Source organism: Stegodyphus dumicola, chromosome 5 (genome assembly GCF_044657685.1).
Source record: "Stegodyphus dumicola isolate Sdum_Otavi_A_Nest chromosome 5, ASM4465768v1".
NCBI lineage: Eukaryota > Metazoa > Arthropoda > Arachnida > Araneae > Eresidae > Stegodyphus > Stegodyphus dumicola.
The window spans coordinates 236,900,501-236,925,893 of NC_140772.1; the positions used below are offsets into that span (position 1 = coordinate 236,900,501).

At 32.2% G+C, this 25,393-nt stretch overlaps 1 protein-coding gene across 1 annotated transcript in view; it reads left to right on the forward strand.

Annotated features, from left to right (window-relative positions):
- LOC118183932 (uncharacterized) overlaps window positions 1-25,393 on the forward strand; it is a 92,845-nt gene that overhangs the window by 58,720 nt on the left and 8,732 nt on the right. The window contains exons 4-5 of the mRNA XM_085817789.1: window positions 4,618-4,725; window positions 6,838-6,969. The gene's annotated coding sequence lies outside the window, so the exon portion shown is untranslated. The remainder of the gene's footprint in view (window positions 1-4,617; window positions 4,726-6,837; window positions 6,970-25,393) is intronic.

Below are 25,393 nucleotides of genomic sequence, written 5' to 3' on the forward strand. Positions count from 1 at the left end.
CCAATCTGTCATAATGTCAGTCTAGTCCTGTCACTTCCCCTGGAACCTTGACATACCTCACTCATTCATTCAAACACAGCCAACGATCATAAAAGGTAAACATTTCTTAAGGAAGAAAAAGCTGGACAGGTTTCAAATCATCTCATGATACTAGCTTGACATCTTTCCAAGTTCCAGAGAGAAATCATGGTGATGTATCATTTTGCTTGTAATAGTTAGGCGTGTAGGATTCTCCACTGTGTAGTTACAGTTGGATGCGAAGAATGTTAAGAACTAGTAAGCGAATAATCGCTTGAGTTCGTGAGACAGTAAATAAACTTGGAAAGGGTTAAAATACCCTTTATTATTCAAATAAGTTTTAACAGTACTGCGTCTTGGAATTGAACTATAAAGCCAACACTCGGACTTGAAATTAAGAGACTAAGAATTAAACTAATCTTAACTAAAGAGATATACTAATTCAGAAGTCAAACAACAAAAATCAGCGTTAATTTACAAAATTTTCACAGGACTAGTTTCGATGGTTTTACCGAACCATCATCTTCAGCTGCAAAACCGCAAATGAACAAGATAGGAAATAATGTTTAGATAAGATAAGAAAGCCTGAACAAGAATAAGCAAGTGGCGCCATCTGTTGGCGAAACCAGAACTAAAACATAATTTCTCTAAAAGCCGAAGGCAAATTTGGATTGGAATTAGGATCGTTAACTAGAACAGAAAGATTTTTATGAATGTGAAATGCCTCTAGAAAATCCAGTTCTCCAATGGAAGATGTTTTTTGAATAATTTTGGCAGCAGAAAAATTGAAAGTGTGATTTTCGGACCAACAATGTTGAGCAACAGAAGACTTCTGTGTTTCCTTTTTTCTAACATATGCCTCATGTTCTTTGACGTGAAATTTTAAGTCTCTCTTAGTTTGGCCAATGTAAATTAAACCACACTGGCAAGGAATCCTATAAATACCCCAGGAATTCATATCCGGAATGGGGTCCTTGAGTATAGAAGTTGGAATTTTATTGATGGGAGAGTAAACAACCCGAAAGTTAAATTTCTGCAAAATATGTGCAACTTTATAGCTAATTGATGGAAAGAAGGGAATGACAACAGAATTTTTATAATCTCCTAAAATAAGAGTGTGGCTTTTAGTGTGTTGAGATGAGAATTTTTTAACTGCTTGATTAATAATGTTGGGTGAAAAGCCCCTGTCAATAGCTATTGCTTTTAAATAATTTAGTTCTTCATCAAGGGCTAGTTTGGAGGAGCAAACTTGAAGAGCACGGAAAACATAGGAATAAAATGAAGCTAACTTTTGTTTAGTCGGATGACATGATTTAAAGTGTGGTGGAAGGCAAACCGATGAAGGTTTACGGTAAACTGTAGTACTGAAGTTGGATGTGTTACGTGTGACCAGAATGTCGAGAAACGGAAGAGAATTGCAAGTCTCAAGTTCAAAAGTGAACTGAATAGCAGGATCAATAGAATTCATTGTTGAAAGAACTCTATTTAAATCATCTTTATTACCTTCAAACAGGGTAAAAGTATCGTCTACGTAGCGGAACCATGCCGGGAAGTTTAAAGTTTCAAATAATTTTGATTCATAATAATGCATGTAGATATCAGCCAGGATGGGACTGAGGGGGCTTCCCATGGCTAATCCCTCAGTTTGCTTGTAATATTTATTTTGGAAAACAAAATGTGTTTGTTTCAAACAGAGTTGAGTGAGAGAAATTAGCGCATCAATTTCGATGCAAGAGAAATGAAATTCGCGAAGTCTGGTTTCTAGACATCTTAATGCACCCTCCACTGGGACATTGGTGAATAATGATTTTACATCAAAAGAAACCATGAGTAAATTACGAGGAGAAATGTTGTTAACCCTTTTTACAAACTCTATTGAATTTTTTATGGTGTAAATGTTATTGTCTAATAGAGTGGAAAATCTAGAAACTAAATATTTAGCTAATGGATACGAGGCAGTACCTAAATTTGATACAATAGGGCGGAAAGGAATACCACTTTTATGAATTTTGGGAAGAGCATATAATCTGGCACAATTCGCAACAGATGGGATAAGCGAATGTTTTAAGTTGCTTGAAATGATTTGCGAAGATTTGATCGCAGTTTTTATTTTGGATAAGTCCGAAGGTGAAGGATCTTTAGGGATCGGATTATATGGTCCTTCGTTTAAGAGTTTAGTGACACCATCGATGTAAGTGTTCTTATCCATGACGACTATCTGGCCACCTTTGTCGGCCTTTGAAATGACAATATCCGGGTTAGAATGAATCTCGCGCATTGTAGCTCTTTCTCTCGCAGTTAGATTTGATTTCAAAGGTTTATTATTGAATTTCACATTATGAGCGATAAGATGCCTAATCATTTCTTTCTGTGAATCTGAAACTTTACTGAACTTGAAAGCTTTTTCGATAGGAGCCAAAATCTTTGGAATCGAGGGTTTACAGGTTTGTGAGAAGTTAAAATTATATTTTAGAATTCTCTCTTGTTCTTCTGAAAGACTATTATTAGACTTGATGTTTACAATGGGAAGATTTTTTGAACTACTTGGACTGGAAGACTGTAAAAGAAGTTTTTCGAATTTAACTGCAAGGGTGTTTTTATGACGGTTAGCTGCATTCTCCGTTCTAGACCAAGACTTTTGTTCAAGGGCAGTGAATTTTGGATATGTTTTAGCGAGTTCCAGATGAAGCTTATAGAGTTCATGTTCAATTTTGGACAATTGTTGACGTGTATCCCTTATCACGGACCGAAGTAAGGCAAGTTTGCAATTTAACAGAATTCTTGAAACGCGACTCGAAGGTTTTTGATTAGATTTGATTTGAATAAAATTGGGGATCAATTTTTTACATTTACATTTAAGTAAAAAGTCAAGATGATTCAGGAATTTTTGCCGTTTCAGGCGTAATTTAGTGAAACGATTAACGGATAAAGGCATGATAAACAATGCAGAAAATCAAACTAAATTAACTGAGCAATAATAAAGTACACACAAAATAGCAGAAAAATCCCTCAATGAAATGAATAGAAAACAAAATGTTTGTAAGCAACCGTAAACCTTGTACCGTAAACCTTCATCGGTTTGCCTTCCACCACACTTTAAATCATGTCATCCGACTAAACAAAAGTTAGCTTCATTTTATTCCTATGTTTTCCGTGCTCTTCAAGTTTGCTCCTCCAAACTAGCCCTTGATGAAGAACTAAATTATTTAAAAGCAATAGCTATTGACAGGGGCTTTTCACCCAACATTATTAATCAAGCAGTTAAAAAATTCTCATCTCAACACACTAAAAGCCACACTCTTATTTTAGGAGATTATAAAAATTCTGTTGTCATTCCCTTCTTTCCATCAATTAGCTATAAAGTTGCACATATTTTGCAGAAATTTAACTTTCGGGTTGTTTACTCTCCCATCAATAAAATTCCAACTTCTATACTCAAGGACCCCATTCCGGATATGAATTCCTGGGGTATTTATAGGATTCCTTGCCAGTGTGGTTTAATTTACATTGGCCAAACTAAGAGAGACTTAAAATTTCGCGTCAAAGAACATGAGGCATATGTTAGAAAAAAGGAAACACAGAAGTCTTCTGTTGCTCAACATTGTTGGTCCGAAAATCACACTTTCAATTTTTCTGCTGCCAAAATTATTCAAAAAACATCTTCCATTGGAGAACTGGATTTTCTAGAGGCATTTCACATTCATAAAAATCTTTCTGTTCTAGTTAACGATCCTAATTCCAATCCAAATTTGCCTTCGGCTTTTAGAGAAATTATGTTTTAGTTCTGGTTTCGCCAACAGATGGCGCCACTTGCTTATTCTTGTTCAGGCTTTCTTATCTTATCTAAACATTATTTCCTATCTTGTTCATTTGCGGTTTTGCAGCTGAAGATGATGGTTCGGTAAAACCATCGAAACTAGTCCTGTGAAAATTTTGTAAATTAACGCTGATTTTTGTTGTTTGACTTCTGAATTAGTATTTATTCGGCGTGTTATTGTGTCTTAATTAAAGAGATATAGCCGAAGCTATCAAGATTCTAATGGAGTTGTGCCCTTAATGCTAATTGACTGCAAAGCTATCAAGAGCCTAAAGTACGGCCAAGCGTAATAATATTGGGTTGGAAAGTTCTGCCGTATTTTAAAGAAAATATTTGAATTCATTTATAAAAATATGTGTTTGATATTAATCAGTTATATATGCTCTGTTATTTGTTACAACCTGTTGCCATCTTTCAGGTAACCTGTAAATTCCTGTTTTGTAGAAGTTCTCATCCTTGGAGTTAAAATAGTCAGCAACTATCTTAGAAACTTTTTCAAAAGACTTGTATTTTTTTGCCATTGGATAATTTTGAAAAGATCTAAACAGATAATAATCAGATGGTGCAATGTCAGGTGAATACGGTGGGTGACTAAGGACTTCCCATCTTAACGCATTCAGTTTTTGTTGTGTCATCATTGCAGTATGTGGTCAAGCATTATTATGGTGGAACACTATTCCTTTTCTGGACGCTAATGCTGTCCTTTTTTCTTTGATAGCTGCATTCAATTTATCGAGCTGATTGCAGTACAGATCCGCATTAATGGTTTTTCCCTGTTTCAGCAACTCGTAGTACACTGGACCTTTCCTGTCCCACCACAAACAAAGCAGTACTTTTCGTCGATGGATACTTGGTTTTGGAACTGTTGCTGATGATGTTCCTGGTTCGCAGTAAGATTTTTTTCTCTTAATATTCTCGTAAAGAATCCACTTTTCATCTCCAGTAACCAGCCTGTCCGAAAACAGATCCACATTGTGTCTAATCAGATGTGATGAACACATTCTTACATGATCAGACAAATTCTTTTCCGTTAATTCATGTGGAACCCAAACACTTTGCTTTAACACAATCCCAAGAAATTTAATGTGATCTCCAACAGTTGTATGATGAACGCCAAACTCTTCTGCAATTTCTCAACTTGTTAAATGAGAATTATTTTCCAACGTGGATTGCAAAACATCATTATCGATCTTGGATGATCCTCTAGATCGATCACTTTCTTGGAGGCTAAAATCCCCATGAACAAATTTGCTAAACCATCTTTGACAAGTATGACCATTTACAATATCTTTTCCAAATACTGCACATAAATTTTTACATGCAACCGATGCGTTGCTTCCTTTTTGGAATTCATACAAAATGCAGTGTCATAAATGCACTTTATTTACTGACATTTTTTTCACTTTAAATATCACAAGCAGGGTTCGTAGCGATCCTTATAAGTGCTTATAAGTCCTTATATTTGAAAATAAAATATAAAGGCCCTTATAGGTGCTTACTTTTTCTTTATTACATGTATTTTAAACTGTGAATTTTATTAGATTTTGATTTTAATAGGACTTTTTTAACAAATATTGGTAAAAAATAAAATTTAATAGTGGCCATGTAAATCCATAATGACTAAGGTTATTTAACTACCTAATTTAATTTTTTATAACTAACTGCTTACCCCTAAAAATTATCTCTACATATTAAAGTGAGTTATTGCCTTTCATATATTTGTTAAAAAATAAAATTTAATAGTGGCCATGTAAATCCATAATGACTAAGGTTATTTAACTACCTAATTTAATTTTTTATAACTAACTGCTTACCCCTAAAAATTATCTCTACATATTAAAGTGAGTTATTGCCTTTCATTAATACTCACTGTAGTCACAAAAAATTTAAAAATTTAAGTAAAACTTATTCTTTGCATCTAGTGAGACTTAAAATAGTACAAACTTATCACCTCTAATAACTTATCACCTCTAATGCTTTAATGGCTTTATTGGAACCTTAAAGTACATTAATTGGGTTACAACCCCTGGAACTTTAACCCGAAGCTATGACACTAACTGCATCAAACAGAGCCTGACTAACTTTCAACACTTGCCAACCATGCCTACACCAGGCCTTTCAGGTTTGTTCTAATCAGCAAGTCTGTCTCTAGACAAGCAGCAGCGATGACAATATTCAGGCTTTTGGGTTATGAATCATGCTGATTATGATCTTACTTCTTATTTTAACCTATGCTGTTTGACATAAAAATCTACCTGCTATTGACTAAACCTCTAGACTGACCAAGTATGTGACAAGAGACATTAAAAAAAAAATCAACAAAAAGCTAACTGTTAGTAAAACGTAGATGTCATTTATCTTCTTTCTAATATGTCCAACTATAATAAGTGTAAAATAATTAATGCTACTTGATAAACTGCATAAAGTTTATTTTATTCTCAAATTTATTAATGATTATGCTAATTAATTCATGTTTAGCAGTAATGCTTAGGGATCTATTTTATTTTTAGGATGGTATTACAAAAGTGAAATTCAGGCATAGATAATATTTTTAATTTAATTTATTACATTTCCATTTGCTCACAGGTCCTTAATTTTTTTCATTAATGGTCCTTAAAAGTACTTAATTTCCATGTGCAGAAATGTGTACGAACCCTGATATATTAATAAACATTAGCAAAATGACAAAAAATGTTATGTATCTTCAGAACCAATATAGTTATCATAATTGTCTCTGTTTAAATAATAGTCACTTAGTTACTTGAATAGTGCCATTTTTTTAAGTTTGATTTAAGATAGCTCCTTAAATGTAACACATTAACTGAAATGTTCTGAATACATATTTAAAAAAAAGAATGTGAATGATCGATATAAAAATTTTCAGATTGCATTTTTATGTATAATTATGTCTAAAGTAATTGAAATAAATCATTAGACTATAAAGCAATAACCTTAGTTTCTTTTATGTATTTTCTTATGTTATATCTTATTTACTTTTGTAGGTTTCATTATATTCCCAAATCAAGTTGGATGTTTAAGATCAGCCATATGCTTTCATTCCAAACTTTATATTGAACTCAGCTTTACTTTATATTGAACTCAGCTTTGTTGATTTTGTGTCTTTAAGATTTCTAGTAAGTTTACTTCTTTTATTTCTTCCTTAATCAGTTGGATTAACCAAGTAAATGTTTTGTAACTGATATTATGACAAGAAAAGAAATTTACTAGTATGTGATTGTAATACAATTCATTTTGAAAGAAAGATGTAATTAAATTGTTAGGTGTGACAAGTTATCATGTTAAACATGTTAGATTTTACAGGATAACCCCCCCCCCCCCAAGAATATGATAAGTTGAAAACAAAAAATTATGAGACTGGTGTAACTAGGATCCAAGTGATCCATTGTCATTTAAACAATTCTGTTGTTCATGGACCTTTCCTGCCCATAAAATTAAAATGAAAAAAATAATAATAAATAAACTTATCTCGTTTTTACAAATTGCAATACTTTTTCTTCTCAGATTGGTTCACGAAATAGAAAAATACTCACTATTATGAAAAATTTGTTGTTTTTTCTAAAACCCAATGTTACATTAATATAATGTAGCTATAGAAAAGCATTGCTAAGAAAATTAGGTATAATCTGTTGTGAAATTATAAAATAATAAAAAATACTAGCATTAAATTTTAAATTGTATTTTGTTAGGTAAACAGACTTGAAAGTAGTGAAATTTGTTAAAAATGTAATAATAAAGAATAAGTAGAAAAAAACAAGAGTGTTCCCAATTATAATGAAACTTTAATCCTCTTTTTTGCCATTCTCCTTGTTGCTTTCTATTCCTGTTATCGGCTAGTGCATGATGAAGTTGTGAAAAGTCTGTATGCTCAGTCGGTATGTATTGAATGCTCTTTTGAACATCCATGATCTTCTTTACATTAATCAAATTCTTTCCTTCACTAAATGCTGTTTGGTTTGACAGGGTCAAGGAAGTGCTGCAAAATTTTCTAAGGGTAAACATATCTTGTCTCAAACTGGATATGAAATAGACTGAATAATAATAATAGAAATAGACTCAAACTGGATATGAAATGGATAGATGTCTTCAGATGACAAAATGCCATATTAACAATATTGTGAAGCCTACTTTAGCTTTATTTCTGATATGCCAGCTGTAGTTTTCATCTCATACTCTCGACATTTTATAGACAGTAGTCCCTGACTTCTTGAACTTCTTGATTTGATCAGGGCCTGCTCGTATTACCTTAAATTTTGCTTTTTCGCTTGACATCTTTATCAGTTCTTCATATTCTTTTAACTTGTAGATGCGATCAATTCTGATGATATTGCACTTGACTGTTCTGAAATATATATCCCATGGGAGAACCCAGTGACCCTTTATTGACCATTTTGTGTTTGACATTTTAGCAGTTTTTACAAAGAAACTTTTTTTGTGGTTCACTTTTAAGCAATGAGAAATAATAATAATTTAATAAATAATTTAATAAATGAGAAATAATCAATATACACACTGGTTCAAAAAGCACTGACAAGTACGTTCGAATGTGGGAGTTATGAGGGGCAACACCAGGGCTTGGATACCTTTATTTGCAAAATATATTAAAGCACTTTACAATAGAAGCAATTCAGTTAAAAAAATGACAACAAATCCATACTTAAATTTTTCCTTATTGTCTTTATAAAAAACGCTTTTAGGTACTGTTTATTGATATCCAAGGTCTGTCTACACAATCAAAGCCATAGCTAGGGTTTCCAGCACCCGGTGACAACTAAAGATTTTGCACCCTCTTTAGGATGGTAAGAATAGAAAACGTTTTATTTTAAAATATCTTAACATGAATTTGTCATCCCCCAGATGCAGCACCCAGAGACAGATGTACCCCCTTTGCCCCATCCTAGCTGCAGCTCTGTGTTCAGCTAGGCCTTGATCTATAGGTAGATCTCAGGGATAGACCTTGATCTATACCTGCCATATGGGCCAGCTGTATGAAAAAAGAAAGAAGACAACCCCTGAGTGATCCTCATTCAGAATGCGTAAGTTAGTGATTTTTCCCCAAAAGAGGAACCACAAAAAATAAATATATAAATAAATAATAAAAAAATAATGATAATACTATAAAAGACCTGATTCAAAATACATAGATTAATGATTTTTTATTGAAAAAAGTATATACCTCTAGAATGGCTGAATTCTAGGGGTAGGATTTGAATTCGCATATTTCAAATTTGACCATTCTAAGGAGTTATTAATTTTGTGGAAATTCTGTAGAAAACAAGTGTCTTACCCACATTACAATTATTCTTGTAATAAAGATTTTTACTACCATTCATTTACCACATAACTGTGATAGTCCGTCCTCTGTTTATCATATTCCTCTTGTAAAGGTCTTGATTATTTTGCGACTTTTGCACTTGCATGTTTTCTCCAATTCAGAAGAATTGAACTTCAATAAAATTATAAAAGTGAAGCAACAACATGTTTTAGGCATATATTTTTAGCATAGAAACTCGATCGATTTGGAAGCTGAAGTCCCTCTTCATCAGGAGCAAAGATATCTGTAACTGAAAAACCAAGTTACAAACATATTTATACCCTGAGGAAGTCGAGAGAGACTGGAGAGTAGTGCTAGCTATTAGTATAAATAATAACAAAAATTGAAAAATTAGGATAATAGAGATTTAAAAGCATTAGGTGGGATTGGATTAAAATCATTAACTCTGAGGAAATTACTTTGTATTACTCATTTTAAATTTTATCAATATTGTTTCTTTTTTGTACTGTTTCACTTTCTTAAGTTATTTTGTTTGTAATGTTGTTTTTTAGATATTTTTATTGATTTGCCTTATTTATTTGTCGTCTTTTCATAATTTTTATGTTCACCACTTTTTCGTGCTTCTTTTGCCCTTCAAAATGTGTCAACAGACAGGAACTGATTTTGTAAGTTACATCTTAAGTGTGTGAAATTCTTTCACCGTCTCCATTTTTTGCTTAAATGCTAACATCATCTTGTCATTCCCAAATTTATGCAAATGAAATGTAGTCTTAAATCCTCGCTTAGTGTTTCAAAAATTATTCATAAATTTAAATTGTCCTTTCTTCATCACATTGTCTAAAATTGAATATGAATTATATTACCTTCATTTAAAAGTTGCTAATTCTAATTTAAATTTGTCCTCGTTTCAAAATTAATCTTCGTCTAGAACTGAAATCCCTTGTGTGTGCCTTAAAAATGTCCTAGATAGTAAATTCCAAAAGCTCACACCCCATTCGGCTAACCCTGCCCATCCTGATTATCTTCCCACAGCTAATGCTAATCTGATTGTGAATATCTCAAATGTTAATCTTTCAGAGGATCAGATAAAAGTATTCAAATATAACTTCAATTTTTTTAAGATATCTAAACCTTTAGTTTCTCAAATCATCGCCCCTATCAAAAAAGCATTTAAATTCTCCAAAATTTCAGAAACCCAGGAAGGTACATTTTGCCACTTAAGTACTCATAGTGTAAATTTTAATAACAAATCATTAATAACCTAGCCATGCTTTGGGGGGGACTTGAGAAATTTTATAGCATATCTTGTGAATTCTTGAGAAATTTTATAGCATATCTTATCTTGTCAGTGTGGGTCGATATGTATCAGCTGAAACAAAAGAGCATTAAGGTTTCACATTAAGGAACATAAATCTTATGTCCAAAAGAAGGAATTTACAAATCTTTGATTGCTAATCATAGTTGGAAATTTAATCACAATTTCCACTTTGGGTCTGCAAAAATTATCCAGAAAGCTTCTTTCCCTGGATAATTAAATTTTCTTGAAGCTTTTCACATTCACAAAAGTTTACGGTGTTTAGTTAATGATTTTAATCCAATCCTACGTAACGCTTTTAAATCTCTATTATCCTACTTTTTCAATTTTTGTTATTATTAGAAATAATGATGGTGCTACTCTCTCATCTCTCTTGACTTTCTTAGGGTATAAATATGTCTGTAATTTGTTTTTACAGTTGCAGATTTCTTTGCTCCTGATGAAGAGGGACTTTATTCGCCCTTCAAATTGATAGATTTTCTGTGCTAAAAATATGTGCCTAACACAGGTTGTTGCTTCACTTTTATGATTTATTTGAGATGTGTTTCTCTTCTGTCTCCATTAAAAGCTGCTAGGAATAGTAATTACAGCAGTTCCACTAATGAGCTAGAAATGGGTACTTGCGACATATACAACTGGCCAGTGAGAACACAGATCATAGACAAACAAACAAGTCTATGGATGAAGGAGCTCTGATGTCTCCGAAACTACAGTGTAAATACGGGTTATGTGAATGAGCACATGTTCTCTTTTAACAATTTCTGCTAATTTAGAAAGTTTTCCCCCTAGCAGCTGCTAATTATCCCAAGGCCATAGATTTTCTGATGACTTATTTATGTCAAAATGAGTGTTTCGTGAGAGGATTGTTAAAATATTTTCTGAGAAATGCAAATTCTAGTGATTCCTCTAATAACTTATGTGCATTGTATGATAATTTGGAACAACAAATTTGGGCTGTGGAAACTTTGACGTCACTACAGATAAAAGTGCTTCATTATCCTTTAGTTGGGTCTTGTTTACCTGAGGAATTAAGACCCTATCAAAGAAGTGTAAATGTAGCCCAGATGCAAAATGTAGATTTAACAGTTTATTAAAATTTTTTAAATCAGAAATAGATTTTGAAGACCACATCAATTTAGCTGTGGCTGGTTTTGGTTTGAAGAATGAAATGTCCCATGGAATTAAATTTCTTAAAATTATTCATGAACATGTTCAATGGCAGCAAGTTTATGGAGTGCTGATTCTCCTGCTTAGTAGTTTTGCAAAGTTCAAAAATGGTCATTTTCATAAAGGCAAAAACTTTTAAAAGACAAAGGGCACTGCTTTCACTGTTTAAAGCAGGGATGGAAAACCTGTGGCCCACAGCTGAAATGCGGCCCGCGAGTGGTCAACTTGTGGCTCGCCAAAACCTTTTCAAACATTTGTTGCGATTTGACCTATCGGTTGTCTCTAGAAAGGGTTGCAAGCCCCAATGAAGGGAGGAGTTCGCCACTTCCCCCTTCATTACTCATTTTACTCTGTCCTCTCGAAGTGAGATTGAGAGCGGCAACCAAAGCACATATCCACGTCAACCCAGCGTCAACCAAAGCACGTATCCGCTGCCTGAAAATTGCTTCTAGCCTGTAGGACCAACACCTGTATAAGATTTAGAAAGAGCCTGTGGTATGACGTAGCATGAGTGTGTTTGTATGCATGCATTAGTAAAGTGGAAGAGAAAAATAGTTGCTCGGATCCGAAGTGGTGCATTCATTTGCTTGCCTTTGTTGCACTCTTGGCTTCATCACTATACGTTGTTTTATCACACGTGTGTTTATTTTTCCTTTCGAGACCATTAAGAAGTTTCATGTTTTGAATATTTCACTGTTTTTTTTTTTTTTTAATGTTATTTTGAAAGTGGAATCAATGTAGAATTTTTTGCAATTTTTGTTGCACATGGTTTGATAGTTGCCATGATGAATGGATGCAAAACGAAAAGAAACGTAGCGAATACTAACTGAAAATTTTCAGAGGCCTGGACTTTGAAATACTTTTTTGTGGAGCAGAATAATAGAATTACATTCTTGATATGTAATTTTATGATTAGTGTTTGCTAGGAGCATTTGCACCTAACATTTGTTTGCACCTAGCATTGGCATAATAATGTTTGCACCTAACTTCAAGCAAACACTACAACACAAAACACTGAACATTTTCAAAGCTTGAAGGAGAGGATCAAAATCATAAAATCGAATCTCTTCGCCGTTCTCTCATTGCTCATAAGAATGTATTTACAAAGGCATCTTCACATTTAGATAACTGTGTTGAAGTTAGATTGAGAATTGCAGTCTTTAATTGCAAAAAGTGGCTGCTCATTTACTGATTGTGATTTTGCAAAGGAATGTATATTGGTAGTTTCCGAGAAAGTATGCCCTGAAGCTACGCAGAAATTTAAAAATGTGAGTCTCAGCAGAATGACAATTCAAAGAACAATTGAAAATTTATCTGATGATGTTACCGAACAATTACAGAATGCTGCCACCAAATTTAAGTACTTTTCTCTAGCAGCTGATGAGTCAACAGATGTTACTTCAGCAGCTCAGCTTCTTTTGTTTGTCGGAGGAATTTCTGAAAATTTTGACGTAACTGAAGAACTTGTTGGAATGAGTTCAAGGAAGGGGACTGATATTTTATTCTCAGTTTTAAATTTGTGTTGTACACATACTTTTGATATTATCAAACTTGTTAGTATCACTACTGATGGTGCTCCAGCCATGATTGGAATTCAGAATGGCATGGTGAGTCTACTGAGAAACCATTTGGATGATAGAGGAAAAGATTTGTTTGGATATCATTGTATCATACACCAAGAACAGCTATGTACGGAAGAACTAAGATTTGACCACCTAATGAAAGTAGTGAGCGATGCAATCAATTTTATTCTCTCACATGGTTTAATCCACAGGCAATTTAAGGAAATCATAGAACACACAGATGCACCACATAGTGATCTCATATATTACTCTGAAGTATGATAGTTGAGCTGTGGAGGGGCTTTGAAAAAGTTTGCTGATTTGATTGATGAAATAATGCCATTCTTTAAAGAAAATGACAAGCAAACTAGGATGTTAAAGGAATTATCTTTCAAGTTGACTTAGTATTTTTACTTGACAGCCTATCTGAATGTCCTAAACAAAAAATTGATGGGAAAAAAAACCAATTCATTAATCACCTGGCCAATGCAGTGCAGTCAAAAGTCGTTAATTCGGACACCATAATCCGGAATGATCTATAATCCGAACCTCAAAGCTAAAAACTTTCTGCGCATGCGTTGCATTGACGGCTGCGAATATGCGTGTGCGCATGCGCAAAATACATTTACGAATGTGCGTTTAATGTATAACGGATGGTTTAAGCTAAGCTAAAATTATCCAATTCACTTAATGTGCAGATTGCGTTGTTCCTTAATCTTCGAATTGGATCTGGCTTATTATTTTTTGCAGACTGTTAGAGCAATTTTATAAAAGTAAGCTTGAACTTTTGATTATGTCAAATAGAATTTCTGATATATATTTACTGATATGTAAAGGATCTACAAAGCAAAAGTATGTTTCGATGTCCATCAAACAAAAAGTGGAATTGCTGCAAAAAATGGATAAAGGCATATCCTTTGTTTCTCTAACCATTCCGAAATCTGTTTATCAATGTTGGGGGGGGGGCGTCGCAATGAACTGGAAGTTGATCTGTCAGCACTATCCTTATCTTCAGGGCAGATGTTTTTATTTTATTTGGCTTATAATTCCTTACTAAATGTAGTATTTCATCTCGATGTACTCCGTCTTTGATATGATTTAAATCAAATTCCTCGTCATTATAATTTGCTATAGATAGCGAAGATAGTGACACAGATGTTATTGAAAACGAAAAAATTTCGATTGACAAATTAGTCAGTATTCTAGACACAGCAGTTATAGGACTTGAACTGCGGAACTTCGTAACTGAACAAGAAATTATGTCTGTTTATAGAATTAAAGAGAAAGTATTATCACATAAAAAACGAAGCAACTTAAACAACTTACATTGAAAGAAATGTTTAATAAAGTAAACAAATAAATATTAAGCTTTTTTTTTGGTAAATTTTGATACCCTTTAGATCATAATTTTTCTTTATTTCATAAATTACGGTTTTTTTTTTTTTTTTTTTTTTTAATTTTATAATTTCTGCATGCCATCTTACCAGATTTAAACTGATCTCTAATCCAGAAAAATTGATAATCAGGAATCCGGAAGTCCCGACGAGTCCGTATTAATGACTTTTAACTGTATATGCTTTCAAACTAAAACTCCAGCTGTTCTCAAAGCAGCTTGGCTGTCAAAATTTTGTCAGTTTCCCTTACCTGAAGAAACTCAAAGAAACTTTTTCCTGATAAATAACTGGGTTATTCAGATTAAATAAAGAGGCTGCTTATTTCTTTTGAAAAGTGATTTCTAGACTCATCAGGTTAAATTTAAACTGTTCGGGGATCCATTTTCTGTTGTAGTCAAAGAAGCTGAACAAGATATTCAAATAGAACTTATCAATTACAAACTTCTGACATGTAAATCCAGATTCCGTGATTTAGATATTCTTAACTTTTATAGAACTCTATCTGCTGAATTTTTGCTCTTAAAAAATAATGCAAGCAGATGTGCTACCATGTGTGGTAGTACGTATATATGTGAACAAACATTTTCTCTTATGAATCTAAATAAGTCAAAATTAAGAAATAAAATGACAGATCAGCACTTGCAATATGTCTTAAGAATGCAAACAACTAACTTTTAACCAAATATATGAAAAATTATTGATAAAATGCAGCCTCAACCATCACACTAATGTATTTAAGTAGTTTAAAGGCAAATAAATGCAAGAGTTCTATTAAATGTGCAATTTGCCATAAGAATCGCAGTATAGTTATGTTTTTGGAACTACCTAAAAATAAAAAAATGTTAAGAAGCCTGTGTTAAACAGCAGTGAAAAAACTAGAAAAGAAGAGTATTCTCCAAATGTTGCTAGTGTTAACATCTCATCACAAAATCCTGTAATCAAAGCTTTATATGACACAACATCACAAAAATTAGATTTAAGGAAGGACTTAATTTCTGCTCTAGGCCTAATGCCTCCTAGATGACAGATCTTAAGCTTTTTGGAGGAAAACAAAAGCTTGGAAATTTGCATAATGTCTACAAAATTAAACTATAGAACCTAGGCAATAATTTTGTTTGTACCTCTGATATTTATGAGCAAGATGCAATTTGTGATACAGTACTTTCATGAAGCACCATTTGCACTTCCAAACAGATAAGTCTGATAATTCTTACCACACCAAAAATGGTTCAATAAAGTTACTTCAATATGTGAATAAATCACACTCGAACTAAAATTATATACAAAATTTATTTACAACATGTTAGCTATCCTAAATTACTCTCAAAACAAGAGTTAAAAATCATAATTACTGACTTAGTTGGTTCTTGCAACAATTCTCTAAGAACAGAGTTCAACAGGGTGCCACAAAAGTATTCAAAATCAAGTTATGCACTTCAGCACTGCCCCCAGATGAACAATAATAATTAATTCAAAATACAAAACTAAATTAATGGTTAGGTATTCAACACTTTTAAAGTAGTCATTACAAATCATTTGATAAAAATAAAATATACTTAATTATACGTACATACGGTAGGCAAACAATATTCAAATTCAAAATATAGTCAAGAATCGTTAATCCGGACTCGTCGGGACTTCGGCGATTCCGGATTATTGATTTTCACGGATTATAGATCATCAGTTTAAATCTGGTAAGATGGCATGCAGAAATTATAAAATTAAAGATGTGAAACCGTAATTTATGAAATAAACAACAATTATGATCTAAAGGGTATCAAAATTTACAAAAAAAACTTCATATTTATTTGTTTACTTTATTAAACATTTCTTTCAATGTAAGTTATTTAAGTTGCTTCATTTTTTATGTGATAATACATTCTCTTTAATTCTATAAACAGACATAATTTCTTGTTCAGTTACAAAGTTCCACTGTTCAAGTCCTATAATTGCTGTGTCTACCGACTAATTTGTAAATCGAAATTTTTTTGTTTTCAATAACCTCTGTTACTTTCTTTGCTATCGGAAGCGAATTATAATGACGAGGAATTTGATTTAAATCATATCAAAGACGGAGTACATCGAGATGAAATACTACATTTAGTAAGGAATTATAAACAAACAAAATAAAAACATCTGCCCTGAAGATAAGGATAGTGCTGACAGATCAACTTCCAATTCATTGCACGCTGCAGCATTAAAGATAAACAAAGTTTAGATAAACAAACGTTAAAGTTTAGATAAACAAAGGATATGCCTTTATCCATTTTTTGCAGCAATTCCCTTTTTTGTTTAATGACCTTTGAAACATACTTTCGCTTTGTAGATCCTTTACATATTAATAAATATATATCAGAAATTCTATTTGACAGAATCGAAAGTTCAAGCTTACTTTTATAAAATTGCTCTAACAGTCTGCAAAAAATAATAAGCTGAATCCAATTCGAAGTTTAAGGAACAACACAATCTGTAACATTAACTGAAATAGATAATTAGATAATTTTAGCTTAGCTTATAACGTCCGTTATACATTAAACGCGCACTCGTAAACATATTTTGCGCACACGCACAAGGAAATTCGCAGCCGTCAACGCGACGCATGCGCAGAAAGTTTGTAGCTTTGAGGTCCGGATTATGGGTGTCCGAATTAACGACTTTTGACTGTACAATATAAGGCTGGAATCTAGAATGATAAAAATAATAAATGAATTATATGAATAAATGAAAAACATGCAAATAACTTTATGACTGTTCATTCAAATATTACTCCATTAAGTCCAGTTCAAATTTATATAGCAATTGACTGGGTCTCTTTATAATTCCTGTTGGTGTTTGAAGCATACAGGATTTGACCTTTGAACCACGTCCGAAACACAGCTCTTTAAATACATCCGTACTTCCAAAGGTGCTTCAGTAACCTTTCATCATGGATCAGCACTACGTCACCAACTTTAAATGCTAAGGATTCTGATGGAGTGACTCGATACGCAGAATAGTTCTAACAGGTATTCTTTCCTCCAGCGTTTCCAAAAGTGGTTAATGACTTGCTGTCGATATTTAAATTTTTTTATAAGCATTCTTCTGTTGTATTCAGATCCAGTTATTATGGGAAATTCATGAGGCAATGATGTTAGCCATTTTCCTACTAAAAAATGGGCTGGAGTTCCAGTAATCATATCTCTTGGTAGTGGTGCTATTACTTACCTGGAATAGTATTACATCTTTTACAAATTATGTAAGTTTTTAGAACAGATTTCACACATCTTCTTCCTTTGATGATAAAATATTTCTCTCGAAGATGTGATAATGTGGTAGCTACTCCAAAATGATATAATCTCTAATGTGTATCCATAATTAACAGCTTAATAAATTTTGATTTGTCTGGAAGTACGCAATTTGGGTGTTTTTCTCGTTCTTGGAATTCAGAGAATTGCAGTCTACTTTTCAGCACAAGCAATCCATTTTCATCTAATTCAGGGGTTCTTTACTGATAAATTTTCCACACTTTAATTCAGTGTTAAATGTTGATTCTTGAGTACATGTAATCCAATGAATTTCTGCCTAATCCATTTCTGAAGCTGTCAGTTAATCGTTTGAATTATGCTTAAAGCGCATTATCCACGCCGTGTTATGATAAACCCTTTCGAGACTACTGAATTTCTCAGCATTTAGAATATGTTTTTGGTATTACGATGCAATATAATTGAGTAATTTGAGGTTTCATCTTTCTTTCAATTAACACGCCTTTTCTTATTTCAGTTACTTATTTTGACGGCCATGAATGTTCTTGAAGGGATAACTAAACTCGGCCTTGCCACCAGATGTTATTTCTTATAAGTGTTATCAGCTTTTCACCTCATGTCACTAAATCAGCTGGATTTTCTTTTCCACTACGATGGTTCCAATTTTAAGGATTTGTAAGGGATTGAATTTCTCTGACTCTGTTGGAAACAAAGGGCTTCCAATTCATAGCTGATCCTTTTATCCAATGAAGTGTTATTGTTGAGTCTGTCGTGAACCAGTTTTGTTGGTTGCTCGGTTCTTTTGGCGGGACTGATTACGTGTTTCCCTATTGTGTAGTATATGTCGGCTTGTGGATTGGTAATGTATGAAGAAGGATAGTTGCATTAAAAAAAATAAAATAATGGCGATGATGCAATATAGCGAAAGTGATGATTTTTCAGATAATGATTATGAAGAGGTGGGAAAAAAATCAAATCTAACAAGACATACTCTGTGCTTCCATAAAAGAGAGTCCAGTGGTAAGCCAGTAAGAAAAGAGACCAGATACCAGTGTGCAGAATGCCAAGTGTCACTTTGTGTTGTCCCTTGTTTCAAAAACTATCATACAAAGACTAATATTTAACTTATTTCATTTGCTCGAAATAACTCAGGATAGTAAACTAATATTGAAACTAAATTATTTTACAGCTGTAAAAAATTAAAAATTCAACTTAAAACCTACATATTTTGTTTTGTTTCGTTTTGCTGTATTTAATAATAAATTTTAAAAATGTGGTTTTTTGCAATTTTTTTCAAAAAAATTTGTAAGGGAAGCAGTTAAAATATCTCTCCCGATAATTAGGTCATACAGCTGTGCCTCGTCATTTACGATAAACATATTCATAGTTGTTTCGATTTTTGCCATTTGAAAGCAAAACCTGGGCATTACTTGCAGATGCATGATTTACATTTCTGATTCTGAACATTTTTTTTCTTTCTTGTTGTATTGGCAGTTACCATTTCGAAGCTACAGAAGATTTAATTAGACTAATACTGCTTCCTGTATCTATTAAAACATTTAACTGGTTCACTGTTGTTAATCATTGCTTTCTTCAAATACATTGAAATGTCAGAAAATTCAACATGATTCATTGTAAGACTACTTTGATCTTTTTTAAAAATCATTCAACAGTTCTTCGTGACTCTCTGTCTGATGTGGGAGGCATTTGATGTGACAAATCAAAGTAGAATGTTTACGCTTATATGTCAAAGCAACACTCTTTTAATTTACATGACCAAACTCTATTATGTTTTTGCAGGCATAAATAACATCTTCCATTTCATCTTAAACTTTCTACTTTCTGCTGACGTTCTTTAACACAGCTTTTGGAACTGTGCTCATAATTATTGCAAAAAATGCAAATTTTTGAAACGTGCTCAATTCAGTTGTGTTAGAAATCAAGGCTTGTTTCTTCCCTTTAAACTTCTAGATCTATTTCCCTTTTACAAAAACATATTAAATGACTGTTTATGTTCCATGCTTGTAACTGAATCATTATTGTCCCCTGTTTGTTGAAACAAAAGTGTTCTATTTCCCTCCTAAGAAATCTTAATAATTCTGTTACATTCCAAGAATTATCCTTTGTATGCTGTCTATAAAACTCTTAACACAGTAGAGTGTAGAATAAATTCGGTAAGTAATGGGGAAAACAAACTTCTATATGAAGTCACTTGAACACCAAGAGTTTGCAAACCTCGGTGTTGAACATTGTACTGAGATTTCTGTTGTATCGTATAACTCATGTAACCCTTTTCAAACAAAATAATATTAAATGACTGTTTATGTTCCGTGCTTGTAACTGAATCATTACTGTCTCTTGTTTGTTGAAACAAAAGTGTTCTATTTCCCTCCCAAGAAATATTAATAATTCTGTTACATTCCAAGAATTATCCTTTTCATGCTGTCTATAAAACTCTAACACAATAGAGTGTAGAATACATTCAGTAAGTAATGGGGAAAACAAACTTCTATATGAAGTCAGTTGAACACCAAGAGTTTGCAAACCTTGGTGTTGAACATTGTACTGGGATTTCTGTTGTATCGTATAACTCATGTAACCCTTTTCAAACATGGGGCCAATTTTATAGCATTTAAATTTGACAAATGGTTAATATGAGATCTTGCAATAATTTCTTTTTTCCATACCTTTCTTTAAGAAATTCTATTGCTAAATCAAAATTATTTTACGATACCAATAATCTTTAAATACTAATTAAAGCTGGTCCTTTTAAGAAAGCTCTAAGATAATTGTATTTATCTACTTTAGATAAGTGTTTGTACTGTGAATTGCAATATCAAACTGTGACCAAAATTTTCTGAAACTTCTTGAAATTATCCTCAAATAGTGGTTGCACATGAAGTTTCGGAAAATTTATTGTATGTTTTTGTAGTTCACTATTCGAAATAAGTGAAGAATTACTCAACAACAAAATGCCTCTAAATTCTATACTCTGTTAGAATTATTTCAGTATAACTATTCTACAGTTTGCATTCATTCAAATTTTTAAAATCGAAACTTAACCTTCCTTCAATGCTTGTGGTGCGTCAGTAATCTGATGGGCATTTGGCATCATAATTCACATCATATCCCACTTCTGAAATGTTAAGGTTGTTTTCTTTAACTCTAACTTGATTCAACAGAAAAACTCATAGTATTAAAAAAATTTGTTTACTCATGCGTTGATTATATGCATGTAGCTGTAAGCTGGGGAATCCAGCTCAAATCGCTTGTGTTCACCATATTACTTTTTTCTATCCTGTGCCCTCCATTTTTTTTTTTTTTTTTTTTTAAATTCTATTTATCAGCAGATTACACATACAAGGATGAAGAAAGATTTATTAGACTGAAAGTGAAAATTACATTTTGGAAGGATACAGAAGACTTTAGTCAGTTATTTTACTGGGAGAGCACCAGCATGCTATTGGGTATTCAAATGTTATTGGATTTTAAGTACAAAGAGTATCAAAAGATGTCCTTTAATCCATATGTGTTACTTGTTTAAAATATGCAAAAAGAAATATAACAGCGACTATTTCTGCCTTACCAGAAAATCACGTATGAGATGCATTCATTTTTGAAATCATCAGAATTGATATTTTTGTACCTGTGTATTTAAAAGGAGAAGCAAGAGGTTGGATTTGCTACATACACTAGGAAAATTCAATGGTTTTTCAATCCCCCAACTGTTTCTTGATGGGGTAGTTTTTGGGAGCGGTTAGTTGACATGACGAAACAAATTCTTAGAATAGTTTGGGGGAAATCTCTACTGTCTGTTGAGGAAATAACAATGATATTGTGTGATATGGAATCTGTGATTAACTGTTGCTCACTTACCCGTGTTTAAAAAAAAAAAAAAAAAAAAGATTCTGAATATATTCCTTTGTCTCCCAACTCATTTTTACTAGAGTTTTGAAAATCAAGTGCTCCTGGTTTGGATGAGACTGATATATCTGCCTGATCCTCCGCCTCAACAAGAGATTAAAATATCATCAACAACTAATCACTGATCAAAGATCTAGATCTGACTATCTAGGACTTTTGATTCCAAGGCATGATCGAAGAAGCACGAACAATTAAGTTCTTACTGGAAGTGAAAATGTTAAATGCATTGAGTTATCATTAGCTATTGTCACTGAATTATTACCTGGAAATGACAACGTCATTAGACTGATACAATTGAAAATTACAAATAGACAACTTTTATTCAAAGAATTTTTCCACTGTAACTTTCATGCAAATGATGTGAAGGTTTAAAAAATAATAGAGGAAAAAGCTAGATTTCAAGAGTGTTCAGTGGAAAATAGCTAACAAGATGTAAAACCTGTAAAAATCGAGTAGAAGAGATATCAAGCCTATCCAAATATTAGACTAATAGACTTTTGATATTTGAACTTTAATAGACTATTTATTTATTTACATGAATGATGTATTTATTTAAGATACAAACTTATTTTCAACAATAATAATTTAGAATATGTTAATTAGTCCTTAGAGTCTAAAACAGTGGTAGCATAATAATTTATTTTGGCATGTAAGTGAACATGATTCACTCTCCCTTCATACCAAATAATATTTTTAACTGAGAATATTCTTTTGACTGGTATCAACGTGCTTTGCATGCTGAAAACGTATTCTATGATTTGAACGAGATTGAGCTATGATTTTTTTCACCCTTTGAAATGACTGAAAAATAGTATGAATTTTCTTCACAATTTTTATTTTCAACGTTTGTAATTTACTGACCAAAAGCATTTGCAATCACTACTTCTGGAAAAAGCTGATCCATGTTAATTGTATTGTTTCTCACAGTTTCATTAAATTTTTCACCAGAAGCTTCAGTTTTAGACCATATTAAATCGCTGTTGTATATCCAAATAAAATATTCTATTCCACCAAAACTGTTTTCTCATACTTCAAATATAGACGTCTATGATAAAATGCTGTAAACTCTTGTACAATTGTATTTATATTAATAGTTCCATTATTTTTTAGTACAAGAGATTTTTTCTGCTTCTTGAGTCTTAAATTTATAATCACACCTTTGCTTTTAATTTTCCAATTTAACTGGCAATATCAGTTGCACCATGCTTTTGTACTTTTTAGAGTCAAGATAGCTTTATTAAATAATCTGAGTTGCCCTAGAAAGAAACCACAAGTACATTTCACCTCAATCATTGTAAAAAAACAAACTATTTTATCTTCAGTAATTTTTTTTTTATTATTATATATAAAATAAGATTTTATTCTTTCCTAAATTTCAAGAGTTCTGTCAATAACTGGAGGTTAATGAATTAAAATTGAAGGACATTTTTACAATTGACACCACTTAATCTGATTGCATTTAATGTTATTATTTGGTTACTGTTATTGAATGGCCGAAATCCCACCCATTTGTATATGAAAACATAGAAAATTCATCTCTTGTTGTGACCAACATTTCAGTAAATGTTATAGAATGAATTTTTCAAATTGAAGTAAATTCTTTGAATAAGGTCAAAATAACTTAAAAAACTGCCAAATGACTGGAAAATGTCACCAAGTAAGGGATTAAGTTAACAAACTGCTTAGTTTTTATTTTAGTCAACCATTTGAAATTAGATAACAAAAGCAACCTTTTATTTCATTTGTCACATATTTATAATAACTGTAGGTTTTGAGAACAATCAGACACAGATTTCTTTTCATCAGACAGAAAAAGATTACAGAAGATCTTTGTCAGGGGCTTTTTGAATAAATCCAAGCACGTTAAGCAATAAACTTTTGGAAGAATTCCTTATTTTCTTATAAGGAATTCCCTCCGAGTCATAAGATTAGGGGTACAACATACGTCAAATAATTTCTAGAAACATTAGGCACAGTTCATACATGAATTTTTGCAGAACATGTGCAGATAATCATCTAGTAATGACCTCTTTCCCATCTAAAATGCCATTCATGCCTCAAACCATATAAATGGGGAAATATTTATAAATTTTGACTTATAAGGCTTCTGTTTCAATAGGTACAATAGCAACTGTAGTTTGAAAGCAATAATGTATGGTCTGAGTGTCACAACCAGTGCCAACAATATTCCTTCCTAGTTCGTTTTTCAATCTACTATGTTTTTTTTTTTTTTTTTTTTTTTTTTTTTTTTTTTTTCCTCTATGTTTAACACCCCCACAATTAGCATTATAATTATCTCCACAAAGTCCAGTAACTTTTCTTGCTATAAGTTTTTATAACTGACATTAAATGGTTTGTCTGTATTTCTGAAGTTTCACCAGCAACTGATTGGAAGGTCTACCTTTTATGCCATTATTTGTTAGAAAATGACACAACGATTTAAAGTTTTAATTTCTTTCCTTGTAGAAGAGTCTAATGATACCATCATAAAATTTGTTTAATTTAAATCTTCATATAGCGCTGAAACAACAGTGGCTCAACCACATTAATAATGACAGCTTCACATTTTATTTTAGCTAGTCTAAACTTTATTTCAATAAGCCTCGAAATTAATTTAGATGAACAGTCAGCTGAGATTGTGAATACCAACATGAAATACAAAAATTGCTTCTTTAGCTGCTATTAAGAATTCATTGTCACTTAAATGGGTACTTTTAAAATATGATAATATATTTGAAAAAGTTTGGCTTCTGCTATTGGACTAGCCTTATGTTTCACACATTTAAAGTGATTTATAATGTCCGAATGCCCACTATGAGCTACTGAAAATGGATAATCCTTTTTTAATTCTTCAACAAACACACTGTTTCTATTTGGAATTTAGAAGATTTAATTAATTTGATGCATAGTCTTAAAATGACAAATGACGACTCACAGTTGGAACTGAAATAGGATATATGCACAACACCGACATGGATAGTATATGTGGCAACTCTAACTGCAACAAAGTACTTTAAAAAGGAAATAAAAATATCTGGATCACATTGGCTATTTGGTATTATAAATTCTGCAAAAACATATTTGGATGAAAAAAACTAATCATCTAATTTGGCTGCATGTTATAATTTTATAGGAAAACATGTGGACAGCATTAAAAGTACTTAGATGCACAGTATTTAGAATGAATGAGTGACTTTAACAGATGGGTTATTTAAATTGCAAAATTCTTGTTTTACCTGAAACTGGACTATTTTTACTTCTTGTATATTTGACACTTATAAAATTTTACCAAATAACCTTGACAAAATGTCCAGGATGCAGGCACCATATCATTAAATGAGGACAGTTCTGCTCAATCTGGCATGTATAGTTAGCCTATCTATTATACTCTCAACTGAATTCTTTAGACAGTTTTTATAAAATTAAGGGTCATGATGCAATTCCATAAACACCTACTGTGATATTAAGAGATTGTAAATTTCATGACTGTACTAGATACTTGTCTTGCAGCTTTTGTAATACTTTTGAATTATGGCAATAATTTTTTTTTAAATCTTTGTCAAGGTTTCATTATTATGGACTCATTATTTCAAATTGATTCTGAAAACCTAGTTACTCACTATCTTTCCTATAAAATTATCTCATTAGTAATATCATATAA